The 17,203-nt window shown below is 43.3% G+C and overlaps 1 protein-coding gene across 9 annotated transcripts in view; it reads right to left on the reverse strand.

The window, feature by feature from the left end:
- Positions 1-17,203, reverse strand: part of GRAP2 (GRB2 related adaptor protein 2) — a 253,216-nt gene that overhangs the window by 104,712 nt on the left and 131,301 nt on the right. The window contains exon 1 of one of the 9 annotated variants that reach the window (XM_056524014.1): positions 6,130-6,145. The exons of 6 other annotated variants lie outside the window; for them this stretch is intronic. The gene's annotated coding sequence lies outside the window, so the exon portion shown is untranslated. Of the gene's footprint in view, positions 1-1,440; positions 1,557-2,726; positions 2,744-6,129; positions 6,146-17,203 lie in introns of those variants that run through there. 2 more of the 9 variants (XM_056524015.1, XM_056524021.1) reach the window with 2 other exon arrangements.

Consider the following 17,203-nt stretch of genomic DNA (forward strand, 5'->3'; position numbering starts at 1 on the left):
TAGGGATGTCCCGATAGCAATTTTTTAAGACAGTACGAGTACCGATACTTTTTTTTTTACTTTTTTCAATGTCATGTGACTGTTTTTTTTTCTTAAGGGTACATTCACATGGGCGGATCCGCAGCCTATTTTACGCTGCGGATCCACCGCTGAAGGACCACTAAGTGGTGCCTTTAGATGTGCATGCTCAGAGAAGCAATACACCGCTACAGACAGACACACTGCAGGCACATTGCTTCAGTGTGTCTGCTCATAGCGGCGTATTGCCGTTCCTAGCAGGTACATCTAAAGGCAGCATGAGCGGTTCTTCAGCGGCGGATCCGCAGCGTAAAATACGATGTGGATCCGCCCGCGTTAATGTTTTTTGTTTAGTTTTTATAAGAGAAAGAGCTTTTTTATATTAAAAAAATATATATATTTTTTTCTTCACTTTTTTTTGTCCCCAATAGGGGACTATTACATGCAATCTGTAGATTGCATACACTGATCAATGCTATGCCATAGCATAGCAGTGATCAGTGTTATCGGTGCTCCTTTTCTAATGCCTGCTAAGGAGTGACGATCGGACGCATGGAGCAGGGTAAGGGACCTGCAGCCGTCCTCAGAGCTGATCGGGACACCGCGATTACACCACGGTGATCCCAATCAGCATTCCTGAGCTAACCAACTGGCAGTTAACTTCAGGACTTTTAGATGCCGTGATTGACTTTCATAGCGGCATCTAAAGCGTTAATGCATCTAAAGGGTTAATGCGGGTCTCCGGATTAGGTATCGGGGAAATTTGCATGAGTACAAATACTCGTACAAATAACCAGATAGTTTAAAAGAGAAGACATTTACAGTGTGTTTACAACAACATAGCATGCACACAGATAGCAAAAGCAATTGTCTGACAGCCATTACACAGAGATGCACTGACTGCTGAGAGTTGTAGTCTGGGCTGCAAGCAAGAAAAAAGAATATTCAGGAGACAACAGAGGCCACAGGAGCTGGCAAAATCACATGGATAACTACAGGGGACACAGAACAGGTATTGTGGTGGCTTTGGGGCATTTTTATTTTTCTTAACTTGCCCAGAGCACCCCTTTAAGACCATCTCCCCTTTTCAGATGTCAGATTGAGTGTCTTAGGTTGTAAGATTATTTTACTAGTGCTTAGTGCTCTATTTTTTGTTTAAGTTTTTTCTTTGTCTTTGATTTTACATGAAAAAGAAAAAAATTTTGATCGTAAAAATAACAACCATTTGATCTTAAGTGTAGTCAAGCGCAGATGAAAGCTGCTTTGTGTTACGTAACTTTGTCATTGCCTACTTGCAAATGCTTTGTAAGTATCTCCACTGGATACTGTCTTTAAAGCTGAACTTCAAGCTCTAGATTTGTTCTGTGTTGCATTTTTAATGGACTTAATGCTATATGGGAAAAATGAGAAGAAGTGACTTACATATTAAGCATATTGGGAGGAAAGGAGGAAGCCCAGACCAAGATGACGATGACGCTGATGTCGCAGTTACATCAGTATAACAGTATTTTTCAGAGAACACTCCCAATTGCTGCAGAATAATTTGTTTCTGTCCATACAAACAGTGTCACACAGGAGGATTTTCTCTATTATTGAACTTCAACTGGTTACTTATACTTTGGTAACACATAGACAGCCAGTGTGACAGGGAGCTTTCTGGGATCCCATTTCACTATACACAAGTTTTGGCAACTTGGGCTCCCTGGGTCCAAAAATGGAAACACCACACAGAGGCCTATTCCTACGCTCTGACCCATAGCAGAGACTTCTGCAACTACCTCTGGCACATTTGGCACCACTAAATATTTTCCCAGGACTTTTATTTACAGGTGTAGTGCTCACCATCATGCTGTGACGCTACATTAGCCAGCAGGTTGTTGGCACCCGGCAGGTGTGACCCATGCAAATGTTCTTGAAAGGAGATGCATGCACTTTGCTGCTGATTTACTCTACATTCTCTGGGCCAGATTCTCTCACACCCAGCCCTGCGAATGTGCAGTGAGCTGTGATGCACACAGTACTGTGTGCATTGCTTTTTACAACAAGCCACAGAAACAGTAATGTGCCAGCAATGTGTGTGGTTACTGCTATCTGTACCTTTTTCCTCACTGCCCAACTCCACACTGTGGCTCAGAACTGCATTGCCCCACGTTATCCCCTACATGTTGGCATGTACACACTCTCTTATGGTCACTGCGATGCTGGCAGTCGTTCTCCCAATGGTGTGCTGTCATTTATCACTCTGCCTGCTCTGTGCCCCACTCTGTGCTTCTGGCTGCCAAAATTCTTCTGCTTCCTCCTGCAGTTCCTAAGTTGGCCACTAGGATACGAACACACACTCCTGGTGCGATTTAAAAGAGCAGCGCACAACTCCAAAATCCCTCCCTATCATTGCAGCATCTATTTCAGCTTGCGCTGCCCTCTTCTTGTGCCTGAGCGTTGTTGTGGTTCATAGTCTTGAATATCCTGATCTAGTTTCCCTGTGTACTGACTTTTTTCAGTTTCCTTGTTTCTGTCTCGACCTGATCCCTCCTGTACTTTATTATCACTCCTGATACTGACCCAGTGAGCTCTAAACATGTGATGCCTGGCTCGAACTTCTGGCCTGTTATTGACTCTGTCTGTTCCCAGTGTACCATATTACCTCTCCTGTGTTTGACCTGATCTGCTGACCATGCTTACTGACCTGTTTCCCTGGATCCACATACCTGTACCTTCTTCCACTACCCAAACCAGGACCATACTTGTGAAGTGACTCTAAATTCTGTCTGGAATATGTATGTTGAGTGCAAAAAAATTCTGCATAAATTCAGCACAAACTTGTGAACATTCCATGCGGAATGCACAAAACTACAAAAACAAACAAAAAAAAAAAAAAAAAAAAAACCTACTGCCAGCTTGGCAGAACATAGTCTGATTAGAAGCACAGAAATTCTGCCATGTGAACATAGCTTTGGGCCCTGATTCATCAAACTGTGTGAGAGAAAAAGTGGAGTTTCCCAAAGCAACCAATCACAGCTCAGCTAACAAGCTCTGGTAAAGTGAAAGCTGAGCTGTGATTGGTTGCTATGGGAAAGTCACTCCACTTTTTCCCTCACTCAGTTTGATAAATGAGGGCCTTAGAGTGAGTTCAAATGAGTGGATTTTCCTCATCATATTTGCTGCGGAAAACTTGCAGCAAATGTTCCTACCAGATGGGTCAGCAGAAAATCTGCAATTGTAGCAGGTTTTCAGATTTTCTGCAGACCCCTTGAAGTTAAAGGTATCGTGTCCCGGTACAGAACGTGGTTCTGTACCGTTCCTAAAGTCCCCTCAGGTAGAGTCCCTCAAGTCTACAGGGCTCTCCTGCAGGATTCCCCTAGGTCATTATTATGATTTCTATTGTACATTATTCTGTATGTTTATTATCGGTATTGTACAGTGAATATAAACTATGTGCAAAGGTTATTATTAGGATGTTTAAACTGTATAGGACCTTCCTAAGGTCAAGTGATATGTCATGTGATATGTGATCACCTGATACCCAGAGTTCCAGAGGCACAGGTAACCACAGGCAACCAGCTACCAATGGGCTTTAGTCCGGCCCCTGATATATAAAGGGCTGTAGTCTCCACACTAGGTCTCTTCTCTTCTTTCTTGATTCCTCTACAGTAAAGCACAAGTCCTTACAAGTTCAGTCCAGCTAGGCCAAAGCCTACAAGTCTTCAGCCACATCTAATCTATAAGTCTCATCTATGTCTACAAGTCAAGTCTCTACTGTCCCCACCAAAGTCATAACAGTAGCACAGTGGCCTGCATCATCATTATTATCACTACAAGTCCAAGCAAGCCTGAGAGTTCCCCTGTGTCCCGGTCACCTCTGTGGAAGTTGGCTATCTGTAAGAAATGGATGAGAACAGATCCTTAATGATAATTTACTCCAGTGCCATTATCTGTTCTCCTATTTCCGAGCACGTAGCTGCACAAAGGGTTAACACATCCTCCTGTTGCAATATGTAGGACCTGGCTTTCGGCTACTTGCCTTCTTGCTGTAGAATCTGTGTCATGCGAGAGTTGCCGAAAAAGCTCTTTATTCTGTATTCAATTTGTTCCAAAAATGTTTTAGGAACGTTGTCCCCTTTCATTAGGGGATGAATATCTTTGCCTGAGCCTGGGGGCCCAGCAGCAATCTAGCCGAATGCCTGGTGCCTGATTAAACAACCATTACTGGCGTCTATTTGCTTCCTTATATCTCCCCCCCCCCCCTTCCTTCCACGTTTCTCGCATGACTTCTCCAGAAATGTATTTGCGCTCACGAGGACAGCCGGATCCTTTCCCCTGGCTTTGATTAAGAGGCTGAGGTGCGAACGGTTAATGAGCCCGCCCTAACTAGCACTGATCAGTTTGCTCTGAAAACCTGATGTGGGCATGCTTCACCGAGCCCTCCATGTCTGAGCGAGCCGAAAATGAAAGATTAAAAGAGGCGGATTTATATAGCCATGAACAAAGCCGTGCTCCTCGGTGTGAGAACTCTGCTTACAATGCAATAGGGTCCATTTATCAAGTCAATTGTTAGACAAAATAATGAAGAGGTAATTCTATCAGGGCATTCAGTGGTCAATATTTCATTTGTGTTTTTAATTATAATTTATTGCTCTGACTGGTAATGGCAGGAAAATATACAGGGATCCTATGCAGGATGTACAAAGTTTTCGCAAATGTATTTTATGAATAATAAGTCCCATTCCTATTGGAAATACAGATTTAAAAGGGTATTCTGGCTTTAAACATCTTATCTCCTATCCAAAGGATAGGGGATAAAATGTATGATCAGAGGGGTCCCGCTGCTGGGCACCCCCGCGATCTCAGTGCAGCCCCCAGCATTCTGTTCTGGGCGCTACCTCCGAGACGGGAATGTGACATCACGGCCACGCCCCCTAGTGACGTAATGCTGCACCGGAAGAAGCGCAATCAGCGCGAAACTTTGCAGGCAGTCGTCTCCCTTCTGAGCGCCCTACTACGAGTCTGACACCGGATCGTCTGTTCAGCCGGAGGAATCGAACTACAGCAGCCCAGCGGTGAGTGCGGGTGCCTGTTTCTTCAGTACTATTATCTACTGCATACTATTACTGCATTGAACTCAATTATAAAGACAGTTTTCACAGGGTTCTTGAGCTCCCCCTAATGGTGGCTGCAGGAGGCCTAAATTCTAACCTACACAAAGATATGTTATAAACCTAGACCTCTAGACCTAGAAATGACACAGACATTCACTTTCATGGAAACAGCAATGTATCAATATATCTACAGCAGTGGTCTCAAAACTGTGGACCTCCAGATATCGGGGCATTCAGGGCTCAATATTTGATCTTGTCTTTTTTTTCTTACAATTTATTGCTCGGAATGGGAATGGCAGGGAAATATACAGGGAGCCTATGTGGGATGTACAAATTTTTAGCAAATGTATTTTTGGAATAATAAGTTAAATTCCTCTTGGAATACAGATTTAATTACCTAGTCTAGTATGTCCAGCAAAGTCTCTTTAGCCAGCATTAAAAGGGGTACTCCAGCGGAATTTTTTTTTTTTTAAATCAACTGGTGCCAGAATGTTAAACAGATTTGTAAATTACTTCTATTTAAAAAATCTTAATCCTTCCAGTACTTATCAGCTGTTGTATGCTTCAGAGGAACAGTGCTCTCTGTTGACATCTCTATCCACATCAGGAACTGTCCCGAGCAGGAGAGGTTTGCTTTGGGGATTTGCTTCTACACTGGACAGTTCCTGACATGTACAGAGGTTTCAGCAGAGAGCAATGTGGTCAGACAAAAAAACTACACAACTTCCTCTGGAGCATACAGCAGCTGATAAAAGGGGTTATCCATGGTAAGAAAACCAGAGTTTATTTCTTCCAAAAACAGCAACATGTCTGTCCCCAGGTTGTGTGTGGTATTGCAGCTTAGTTTCATGAATGTGCATAGAGCCACATTGTAATTCCACACACAACCTGGAGACAGATGTAGCACTGTTTTTGGAAGAAATTAGCCGACTTTCTCTTTCTGGATAACCCTTTTAAAGATTTGCAAATCAAGTCACTTGTACAGACTATAGAGAATGTTAAGGAGAATTATTACCATAAATCCTGTGAGTTTTAACTCCGTAATATATCATTATACCAATTAGAACTTCCACCATTTCTGATGCAGAGCACATTTTCTGCTTAGATATGCTAAGTGACAAAAAAAAAACCTACAGCATACAAATACCGTATATACTCGAGTATAAGCCGACCCGAGTATAAGCCGAGACCCCTAATTTCAACCCAAAATCCCAGGAAAAGTTATTGACTCGAGTATAAGCCTAGGGTGGGAAATACATCATCCCCCCCCTGTCATCATCCAGACCCGTCATTAACATCCTCATCATCATCCCCTTTTCATCATCCCACACATCCCCCCTTCATCATCCCCTTATCATCCCACACATCCCCCCTTCATCATCCCCTTGTCATCGTCCCACACATCCCCCCTTCATCATCCCCTTATCATCCCACACATCCCCCCTTCATCATCCCCTTGTCATCATCCCACACATCCCCCCTTCATCATCCCCCCCCCTTCATCATCCTCTTGTCATCATCCCACACCCCCCCCCCTTCATCATCCTCTTCTCATCATTCGCCCTCAGTGGTCTTCAACCTGCGGACCTCCAGAGGTTTCAAAACTACAACTCCCAGCAAGCCCGGGCAGCCATCGGCTGTCCGGGCTTGCTGGGAGTTGTAGTTTTGAAACCTCCGGAGGTCCGCAGGTTGAAGACCACTGCGGCCTTCGACATCATCCAGCCCCCTCTCACCCCCTTTAGTTCTGAGTACTCACCTCCGCTCGGCGCTGGTCCGGTCCTGCAGGGCTGTCCGGAGAGGAGGTGGTCCGGTGGCATAGTGGTTCCGGGCTGCTATCTTCACCGGGGGCGCCTCTTCTCCGCGCTTCCGGCCCGGAATAGAGGCGTTGCCTTGACAATGACGCAGAAGTACGTTGGCAATGAACGCACCTCTGCGTCGTTGTCAAGGCAACGTGACTATTCTGAGGCCGGGCCCGAAGCGCTTAGAAGAGGCCTCCCCGGTGAAGATAGCAGCCCGGAACCACTATGCCACCGGACCACCTCCTCTCCGGACAGCCCTGCAGGACCGGACCAGCGCCGAGCGGAGGTGAGTACTCAGAACTAAAGGGGGTGAGAGGGGGCTGGATGATGTCGAAGGCCGCAGTGGTCTTCAACCTGCGGACCTCCGGAGGTTTCAAAACTACAACTCCCAGCAAGCCCGGACAGCCGATGGCTGCCCGGGCTTGCTGGGAGTTGTAGTTTTGAAACCTCTGGAGGTCCGCAGGTTGAAGACCACTGCGGGTGGGGGAATTCACTCGAGTATAAGCCGAGGGGGGTGTTTTCAGCACGAAAAATTGTGCTGAAAAACTCGGCTTATACTCGAGTATATACGGTACTTCATTAAACTTTAATTATAAAGACATTGTTTACAGGGTTCTCAAGCTCCCCCTAATGGTGGCTTCAGGGGGCATACATTCTGACCTCGATGAAGACATGTTATGAACTCAATCAGACTTAAAAATGACATTAACTGTCATGTAAACTGCAATGTATCAATATTTCTACAGCAGTGGTCTCCAACCTGTGGACCTCCAGATGTTGCAAAAGTACAACTCCAGGCATGCTGGAGGGTTGTAGTTTTGCAGCATCTGGAGGTACACACTATGACCACTGCTCTACAGTATCTTATAATACTATGTCTAGAGTAAAATTAATTGAGAAATATTCATGTAGTGTCGGGGTGCGATGTGAGGTGTAGGGGCAGATGGTATTAACCCCTTTGTGTTCGTGACGCCAGGGCATGGTTTGCCTATGTAACTAACCGAAGGTAACCCTGTTAGTCCTAGGTTAGGCAGGGGCAAATAATAGTCCAAGGCCAGGTTATGGTTAATGGTAGCTTTTACTGAAGTTGAACAGGTATAACAGTCTTTACAGGGCAGTAAGGTTCCCAGGGAGGTGACCAGTAACACAAGGGACCTTGCAGCTTGCTGGGACTTGCAGTGGATTTATAGACTCTAACACAGCCACGCTGACTATAACTGACTTGACTTGACTGAAGATAGTGACAGCAGACAAAGATGAATTGAATTACAGATCTGTGACTGCAATTTAGGTTGAGGCCTCCAGATGTGCTGGACACTGGCTCTGAGACGTCTGGACCTCAGGATAAAGAGAGAGATTGTGGTACCTCCCCCTCTTATACAGGGGGATGACCATGGAGCCCATAGGCTAGCTGCGGGTCATCTGGTCACCTGGTGCTCTCTGGGTACCAAAACAAAAGACTTAAACATGTGACAACATTATCATGTGACTAATAATCATGTGACCCACTTCAAAAGTCCTTTGCACTTAATATACAACCTATACACATTATGGGGAACACTGCAGGTGAGTCCTGAGGACGTACAGGGACTCAACCAGGCAGGACTGTAGGATCATATCCCATACTGGGCTATCACATCCAATTGTCTCTTGTCAGCTTATACTGAAGAGCTCTTGCAGAAGGAACAAACTTATGAAATTGAATTTACAGAACTGCGGTGCACATAGAAATACTCTTAAAATTGTAATTAACCCATGAAGGATGAATATCCTTCCCTATATTCCACACACATACTTTGACTAATCCAATTAATAGCGTTCCAGATCCAAAGCAACAAAAAAAGTCTATATTTAAATGAGATCCCACCTGTTAATATGATCCCACCTTTAATTTGAACATTTTTGCAGAATAAAATATAAAAAAGAAAAATTAGTTTTATTTAAAAAACAAACAAAAAAAAGTCATTAAATTTAGTGAAAAAAATTATTGTTCGATCTTTCGTAGTTTAACTTTATGCCTGTAATTATTATGGACATAAATTAAATGTAAGGGCTTCTTTTGGGCTGCTTGTCTCTTAAAAAAAAGGCCTTTTTAACTTTAACTTTGAAAATTGATCGTTAATGGTCCCAAAAATGGCTGGTTTGGAAATTGCTTATTGATGGGGACCTGTGGCCAACCCCCCTAAAAACAAGATCGGATTATTATTTTAAAAAAGCTTAGGTTGCCCTGACTACAGAGCTTTTTACAGTTTCTTGATACTCCCTTCTGTTCCCGAGAAATAAGGATTTAGGGGTTTATCTGACAATTTAGAGAATCAGTCAGATGGGCGTGAACTAAATTTTAATAATTGGAGTAACTATGAGGTGATGTTCAGGATCATATAGTCAGAGGGTGTGTATAAGGCATACCCACCCCCAAAGAAAAACATTCACACCTGGACTGTATAACCCCGCCCTTCACCTGATTGTCATTCCTATTATTAAAATGAAGTCTCCGCCCATCTGACTGATTCTCTGAACTGCCAATTAAATGTACCGTATATACTTGAGTATAAGCTGACCCGAATACAAGCCGAGGCCCCTAATTTTACTCCAAAAACCCAGGAAAAGTTATTCACTCGAATATAAGCCTATGGTGGGAAATACATCATCCCCCCATGTCATCATCAAGACAACGTCACAAGTCCAGGGCCGGGCCCGAAGCGCGGAGAAGAGGGCCCCCCCGGTGAAAATGGACAGCCTGCAATGACTAACCATCCCCACCGGACGGTCCATGCAGCATAGATGGCCTGGACCAGCTCACCCTAACTTCCCGCCGAGGGGGGGTGAGTACAAAACAAAGGGGGGGGGGCTGGATGATGACAAAGGCCGCAGTGGTCTTCAACCTGCGGATCTCCAGAGGTTTTGCAACTTCTGGAGGTCCGCAGGTTGAAGACCACTGATGAAGGGATTGCCAGGCGGAGAGTTCACTCGAGTATAAGCCGAGGGGGGCGTTTTCAGCACGAAAAATCGTGCTGAAAAACTCGGCTTATACACTCGTATATTTACGGTATTTAACTTTTTCACTAATCGTATGAGTGTATTTTTTACTTATGTATCACTCTAGCACTTGTTGTTGCACCTTTATTGCACTTTGAAGCACTAGCACTTTCTGCAGCAGACTCATGCCCCTGTGCTGTATATATGTAATATCTATTTGTCTCTCTATATATACAGGCCTTTCCACCCCAGTACCCCCTATTTTTTAGCTTATTTATATATTATATACTATTCTATTTTTATTGATTGATTTGTTTGCATACCTTTTATCAAATATAATAAAACCACATATTTTAGTCATTTTATTATTTGGGGTTTCAAATGTTAGTGTGTTTTACACACCTTTAGGTGTTATGATTCTCTGAACTGTCAGACAAACTATAAATCCTTATATCTCAGGAATGGGTGGGGGTATTAAAGGGATACTCCAGTAAAAAACTATTTTATTTTAAATCAACTGGTGCCAGAAAGTTAAACAGATTTGTAAATTACTTTGATTAAAAAATCTTAATCCTTCCAGTACTTATCAGCTGCTGTATACTACACAGGAAGTTCTTTTCTTTTAGAATTTCCTTTCTGTCAGACCACAGTGCTCTCTCCTGACACCGCTGTCCAAGTTAGGAACTGCCAAAGTAGGAGCAAATCCCCATAGCAAACCTATACTGCTTTGGACAGTTCCTGACATGGACAGAGGTGTCAGCAGAGAGCACTGTGGTCTGACAGGAAAAAAATTCTAAAAGAAAAGAACTTCCTCTGCAGCATACAGCATCTGATAAGTACTGGAAGGATTAAGATTTTTAAATAGAAGTAATTTACAAATCTGTTTAACTTTCTGGCACCAGTTGATTTAAAAAAAAAAAATAATGTTTTCACCGGAGTACCCCTTTAAGAAAATGTAAAAAGGTGTGTGATCGGTGAACCCTAATCTATTTAATGACAGTAAAATTAATACATTGTTTGGAGCTGGCCACAGGTCCTCTTAAAAGGGGTTGTCTGTGGACATTATCTACCTACCTTGGTCCCCCAATGCTCTTCTGAGATCTAGCCTCATAATGCCACTTGTGCACATACTGTATCCCTGGAATACTACGAGCTCCATGAAGTCCAGTGATTGGGACCGGTAGACAACACACGCTCCTCACCGTCCGGGTCCAGTTCTGGAGATCATGGGGGGGGGGGGGGGGGATCCCATCGGTTGGACCTCCCATGATCAGCCACAGTATAGGGGATGTATTAAAGGGGCTATCCACCATAAGGTCATTGTAGTGCGTACCTGCCAGACAGTAATGGACATGCTTAGGAAGGATCTGCGCTTGTCTTGGGGCTAACTGGCTATGTTGTGAGATTACCATAACACTCTGGCTATTTTTTTGTGAACTGGGTAATTCCTGTTGGATTTTGTTCTCAAACTACTCATCCCATAGTTCCATGCTTGTAAGTTTGAGGTCACTTTCTTCCCTCCCACACTCCAGCCACCCCACCAATTGAAACAAAAATTAGCTGCATTCCATTCAAAAGACCAGTGTTTTCTAACCAGGGTTCCTCCAGCTGTTGCAAAATGATCTCTCTCCCACTTGGCGGTCACTCCACCCATTAAAGCAGACAGACTCCCTGCCATCACCTGACTAGTGATGTCAAGTCTCGACGCACTGGAACCTGGGAAAACCCGAGACATGAGTAATTTTGTATGCTGTTAAAAATAAATATTGGGGCGAAAATCACCGTCACACACAGACACTATATTATGAACTACACTAACTTTACAGCCCCTGTAGCACAGTCCAAAAAAAATAAAAATCCTGGATTACCCCTTTAATTTTGTCTGGAAATCTCCTTTAAATCTATAGAACAGTGTTTCCAAACCAGGTTGTCTCCAGCTGTTGCAAAACTACAACTCTGAGCATGCCCGGACAGCCGAAGGCTGTCCGGGCATGCTCGGAGTTGTAGTTTTGCTACAGCTGGAGGCACACTGATATGCAAATACATTTCTGGAAAAGAAGTTTAATTTGAAGCTTTTAGGATCTAGTACAAAAGCTATACCATGGCTTTCCACCAACGTGTGCCAATCATAATACTGATATGTTATTCAGGCACAGTGGCCTATTTGCTCCCCCAGAGATAAGGGCCGGGATGTGACTGCTACCTCTGCACCCCCTATAGCTTACGCCCCTGTAATCTAATCAATCAAATGCATGAACAAAATTCCTCTAAAGCCGAGGAAATTCCTTCCGAGCCGTCATCGCCTCCCACACTAATCAGGCTATGCCGTTATTATGTATTCGAAAAAAGAAGAAAAAAAAACTACTGTGAGAAGGGAAGTTGTGGGACTTGCAATCATATATACTAAAAGGGCACAAGGTATAAAATATTACTGCACAGAACATTAACCCCTTAACGACAATGGATGTAAATGTACGTCATGGTGCGGTGGTACTTAACGCCCCATGATGTACATTTATGCTCTGCCATGACCGCGAGCATGGGATCGGTGCTCGTGTCATGCGGGGTAGATCCCGGCTGCTATCAGCAGCCAGGGACCCGCCGGTAATGGCGGACATTTGTGATCGCTCAGATGTCCACCATTAACTCCTCAGATGCCGTGATCAATACAGATCATGGCATCTGCGGCAGTGCTGTCCTTTAAATGGATGATCGGATCGCCCGCAGCGCTGCTTTGGGGATCCAATCATTCATAATGGTGGACTGAGGTCCCCTTACCTGCCTCCATCGTCTCCAGGGGTCTTCTGCTCTGGTCTGAGATCGAACAGACCAGAGCAGAAGATCGCCGATAACACTGATCAGTGCTATGCCCTATGCATAGCACTGAACAGTATTAGCAATCAAGTGATTGCTATAAATAGTCCCTATGGGGCCTACTAAGTGTAAAAAAAAATAAAAAAAGTAAAACATTTTGAAAAATCCCCTCCCCCCAATAAAAATGGAAATCATCAGTTTTTCCCATTTTACCCCCAAAAAGCATTAAACATGTTTTATAAATTAATGTCACATTTTATTTAATACTAATTTTTATTAAAAATTTATAAAAATAAAAATAGAAGCAAAAGTTGCACCGATAAAAACTACAGATCATGGCGCAAAAATGGAGCCCTCATATGGTCCTGTATACAGAAAATTTGAAAGTTATGGGTTTGATATTTTTTTTAAAGCGGTACAATTATAAAAAGGCATATAACATGGGTATCATTTTAATCGTGTTGACCTACAGAATAAAAAAAAAGATGTAATTTTAACGTAAAGTGTACAGCATGAAAACAAAACCTTCCAAAATTAGCTAAATTGCGTTTTTCTTTTCAATTTTCCCACATAAATAATATTTGTTTGGTTGTGCCATACATTTTATGGTAAAATAAGTGATGTCATCACAGAGTAAAATTGTGATGCAAAAAACAAGCCCTCATATGGGTCTGTGGATGGAAATATAAAAGAGTTATGATTTTTTAGAAGGCGAGGAGGAAAAAACAAAAATGCAAAAATAAAATGGGCCTGGTTCTTAAGGGGTTAAAGGGGTACTCCACTGAAAAACTTTTTATTTTTTTTAAATCAAGTGGTGCCAGAAAGTTAAATAGATTTGTAAATTACTTCTATTAAAAAATCGTAATCCTTCCAGTACTTATCAGCTGCTGTATGATCCACAGGAAGTTCTTTTCTTTTTGAATCTCCCCTCTACCTGACCACAGTGCCCTCTGCTGACACCTCTGTCCATTTTAGGAACTGTCCAGAGTAGGAGCAAATCCCCATAGAAAACCTCTCCTGCTCTGGACAGTTCCTAAAATGGGCAGATGGTAATGTAGAGAAAAAAGAAGACCGCGAATGGCGCCTCGTGTATTACCCTTAGGATAGATATAAAATAGTGTAGCACCTTATAGGTGGCTGCTCACCTTGGAGTGGAAGATAAATTGCATATCACCTCTGATAGAGGTATAAAGGTGGAGCAGGCTGCTCAGCCGGAGGGTCCTCAGGAGTCAAGAGATCCTGTCCTGTAGTAGCATGCGAGGAAAATAGGAGAAAAGGGACCAACGGATTCCAGGCGCTGCTTGCTCAAACACCATAGGTAGAGGTTAATAGTAAAAGATCCTTGCAGGGATGATATTTATTATTAAAATAATAAAATTATAGATGACGCGTTTCGAGGGTAACCCCTCTTCATCAGATCAGCAGCGCCTGGAATCTGTTGGTACCTTTTCTCCTATTTTCTTTGCATAAAATGGACAGAGGTATCAGCAGAGAGCACTGTGGTCAGGCAGAAAGGAAATTCAAAAAGAAAACAACTTCCTGTGGATCATGACAGCAGCTGATATGTCCTGGAAGGATTACATTTTTTTAAATAGAAATAATTTAGAAATCTGTTTAACTTTCTGGCACCAGTTGATTTAAAATAAATTTAAAAAAAAAAAAAGTTTTCAAGTGGAGTACCCCTTTAAGGTTTTGTAGCACTTTTTAGGTTTGCTGTTTACTACTCTGAAAATAGTTATTTTTTTTACTATTATTTTACCAATTCTTCCATTAATAACATTTGTTATAATCCCTTAAACCAGTGTTTTCCAAACCAGCGCGCCTCCAACTGTGGCAAAACTACAACTCTCTGCATGCCCTGGACAGCCTTTGGCAAGTTGTATTTTTGCAACAGCTGGAGGCACACTGGTTGGGAAACACTGTTTTAAACCATTCCATGTAAAAGATTGGATTTATTGGTACTTTTTTGCTTCCTTTCTTGGTGACAATTTTTACACATCATCTCATAGTGTGCACTAGAGATGTATGTTACGCATTCCTCCATCATATGCCTTATATATATAGTAAATTTAAGTAGCCATATTAGTCCAATGATGCACATGCAAATCAAAAGTATATATATATATATATATATATATATATATATATATACACACACACATATATATATATATATATATATATATATATATATATATTATGCCTGTATGCAATACCACAGTTGTCATTATTCTGTACAGGAAATGCCAATGAGGGGCCAACTTAAAGTTTTGGCCCCTATAGGGGAATCAAGAGATACTTTTTTCTGCATACTCTGTGAGCTTTCCCAGGGCACACAATAAAGAGTAATGTGACACAATTTGCAGTAAGAGTGTAAGTAGGCTTACAAGGCAGGAGAGAATGTTATTCCTATATCAGATTGCTATAGAGTCTCTAATAGACATTGCTTCCTAGATTGCAACTCTTTAGAGCTAAAGATAGCAAGAAATGCTGAGATTTCAGCACTGAAAGCATACCACGAAAAAAAAATAATGCTTCTATGTGTTACTCACTGCAGTTGCTTTGTGTTTTTTAAATGTGTCTAGCTCCTGTATTTAAAGGGGTTTTCCGGGCAAAAACATCTTATCTCCTATCGAAAGGATAGGGCATAAGATGTCTGATCGCGGGGAGCCCGCCGCTGGGACCCCCGCGATCACCCTGCAGCAGCCCGCATTCTATGCGTAGCTGCATCTGCAGTTTTGGAAAACGCCGGGCTTCCAAGATGGGGACGTGATGTCACGCCACGCCCCCTCCATTCATGTGTATGGGAGGGGGCGTTGCGGCTTTATGCCCCCTCCCATAGAAATGAATGGAGGGGGCGTGACGTCACGTCCCCGTCTCGGAAGCCTGGCGGTTTCCAAAACTGCAGACGCAGCTACCCATGGAATGCGGGCTGCTGCAGGGTGATCGCGGGGGGCCCAGCGGTGGGCCCCCCGCGATCAAACATCTTATCCCCTATCCTTTGGATAGGGGATAAGATGTTTTTGCCCAGAATACCCCTTTAAAATAAACCTTCCAGTGTTTGTACTTCTGCATCTCTGGTTTTGGTTTGTTAAATCCAATTTGGAATCAGCAGCGCCTCTCCAAGATCTTTTTGTCTCGCTATTGCATGTCTTCATCCAGGACCGGTTTTCCCTCTCCTGTGACCTCAGGCTCAGCAGCGGTTCCAGCTTCAATTGTAACCCCAAGTGTGGGTTGATACGCACGTTTTTACTTGCTCTAAGGTGACCAGCCACTACCTAGGGGTTATAAACCCCATGCCTTATCTGTTCTAATCACCCAACGGTATCACATGAGGCGCCCCCTCCGGTTTGTATCTTTTTTCTCTTATACTAGCAGGTTGTTCCAATTTGGTCATCCGCTTGTGGTGTACCAATCGAGACCCAGGCGACAGTGTTACAACCGGATCTTCATCTACCATGGATTTTAAAGGAGAACTCCAGAATAGAAAAATTGCCCGCCATACACCCGGTAGTAAAAAAAATAAATAGGTACATACCTTCCTTCGCTGCTCCGGTAACCGGCTTTGGCCTCCGCTGTGATCCTCATCCTGGTTGCTGGTGGTAGGCGAGTCATGCTGCACTCATCCAATGAACGGCCGCAGCGAAGTCCTGAGTCGGCCGGCAATAGGCACCTGTTGCCGAGGCCGAAAACGTCACACTGCCGCTCAGCCTATTGCCGGCCGAGTCGGGACTTCGCTGCGACCAGCGATTGGCTGAGTGCAGTATGACTCGCCGACCACCGGCAACCAGGAAGAGAATGGCGGTGTAGGCTGTAGCCGGTTACCGGAGGCACCGGGGGAGCGAAGGAAGGTATGTACCTGTTTATTTTTTTTACTGCCAAGTGTATGGCGGACAATTTTCCTATTCCGGAGTTTTCCTTTAAGACCTCAAGACTGCACAAAAGAGCACATCTCTTCAGGAATTTGATCGCTACGGACTGTTTGGACTCAAACAAGGACAATATCACTCCCTCTGAGGAAGGTACTACTACTGCTGTTGACTTTGATAAAATGAAGTCTCTATTTTTTTAACTCGAAAGACTTTCCTTTGATGAAACACAGCACAAATTAGACTGTACATTTCTTGACATCTATATGTCAGAGGACATTATTCCCAGAGGCCTCAGACTGCACCCACTACCCTCATTTACTAATGACCCCCTCTTTTGTAATGCATGGGAAAAAGCTCTTAACATTTGTTCTAATACTCTGTTGAAACTGTTGTTGGGTAATTGCAATTCTTTGGTTAACAATATTTCTGAGAAAATAGACACCTGTATTAACACTCTGACAGAAGATCAACATCTGCCAGACTATATGGACTGACATTCCTCCCTAACTAACAAGGTATACAAGTTGGAGAGGGATGTTATCTCCAAGAAACTTTACAAACTATCTAGGGACCGCACTGACTACCGCACTGGCCACATCAAATATTGGCTTAAAACTTCCACACA

This window comes from Hyla sarda, chromosome 6 (assembly GCF_029499605.1).
Source record: "Hyla sarda isolate aHylSar1 chromosome 6, aHylSar1.hap1, whole genome shotgun sequence".
Classification (NCBI taxonomy): domain Eukaryota; kingdom Metazoa; phylum Chordata; class Amphibia; order Anura; family Hylidae; genus Hyla; species Hyla sarda.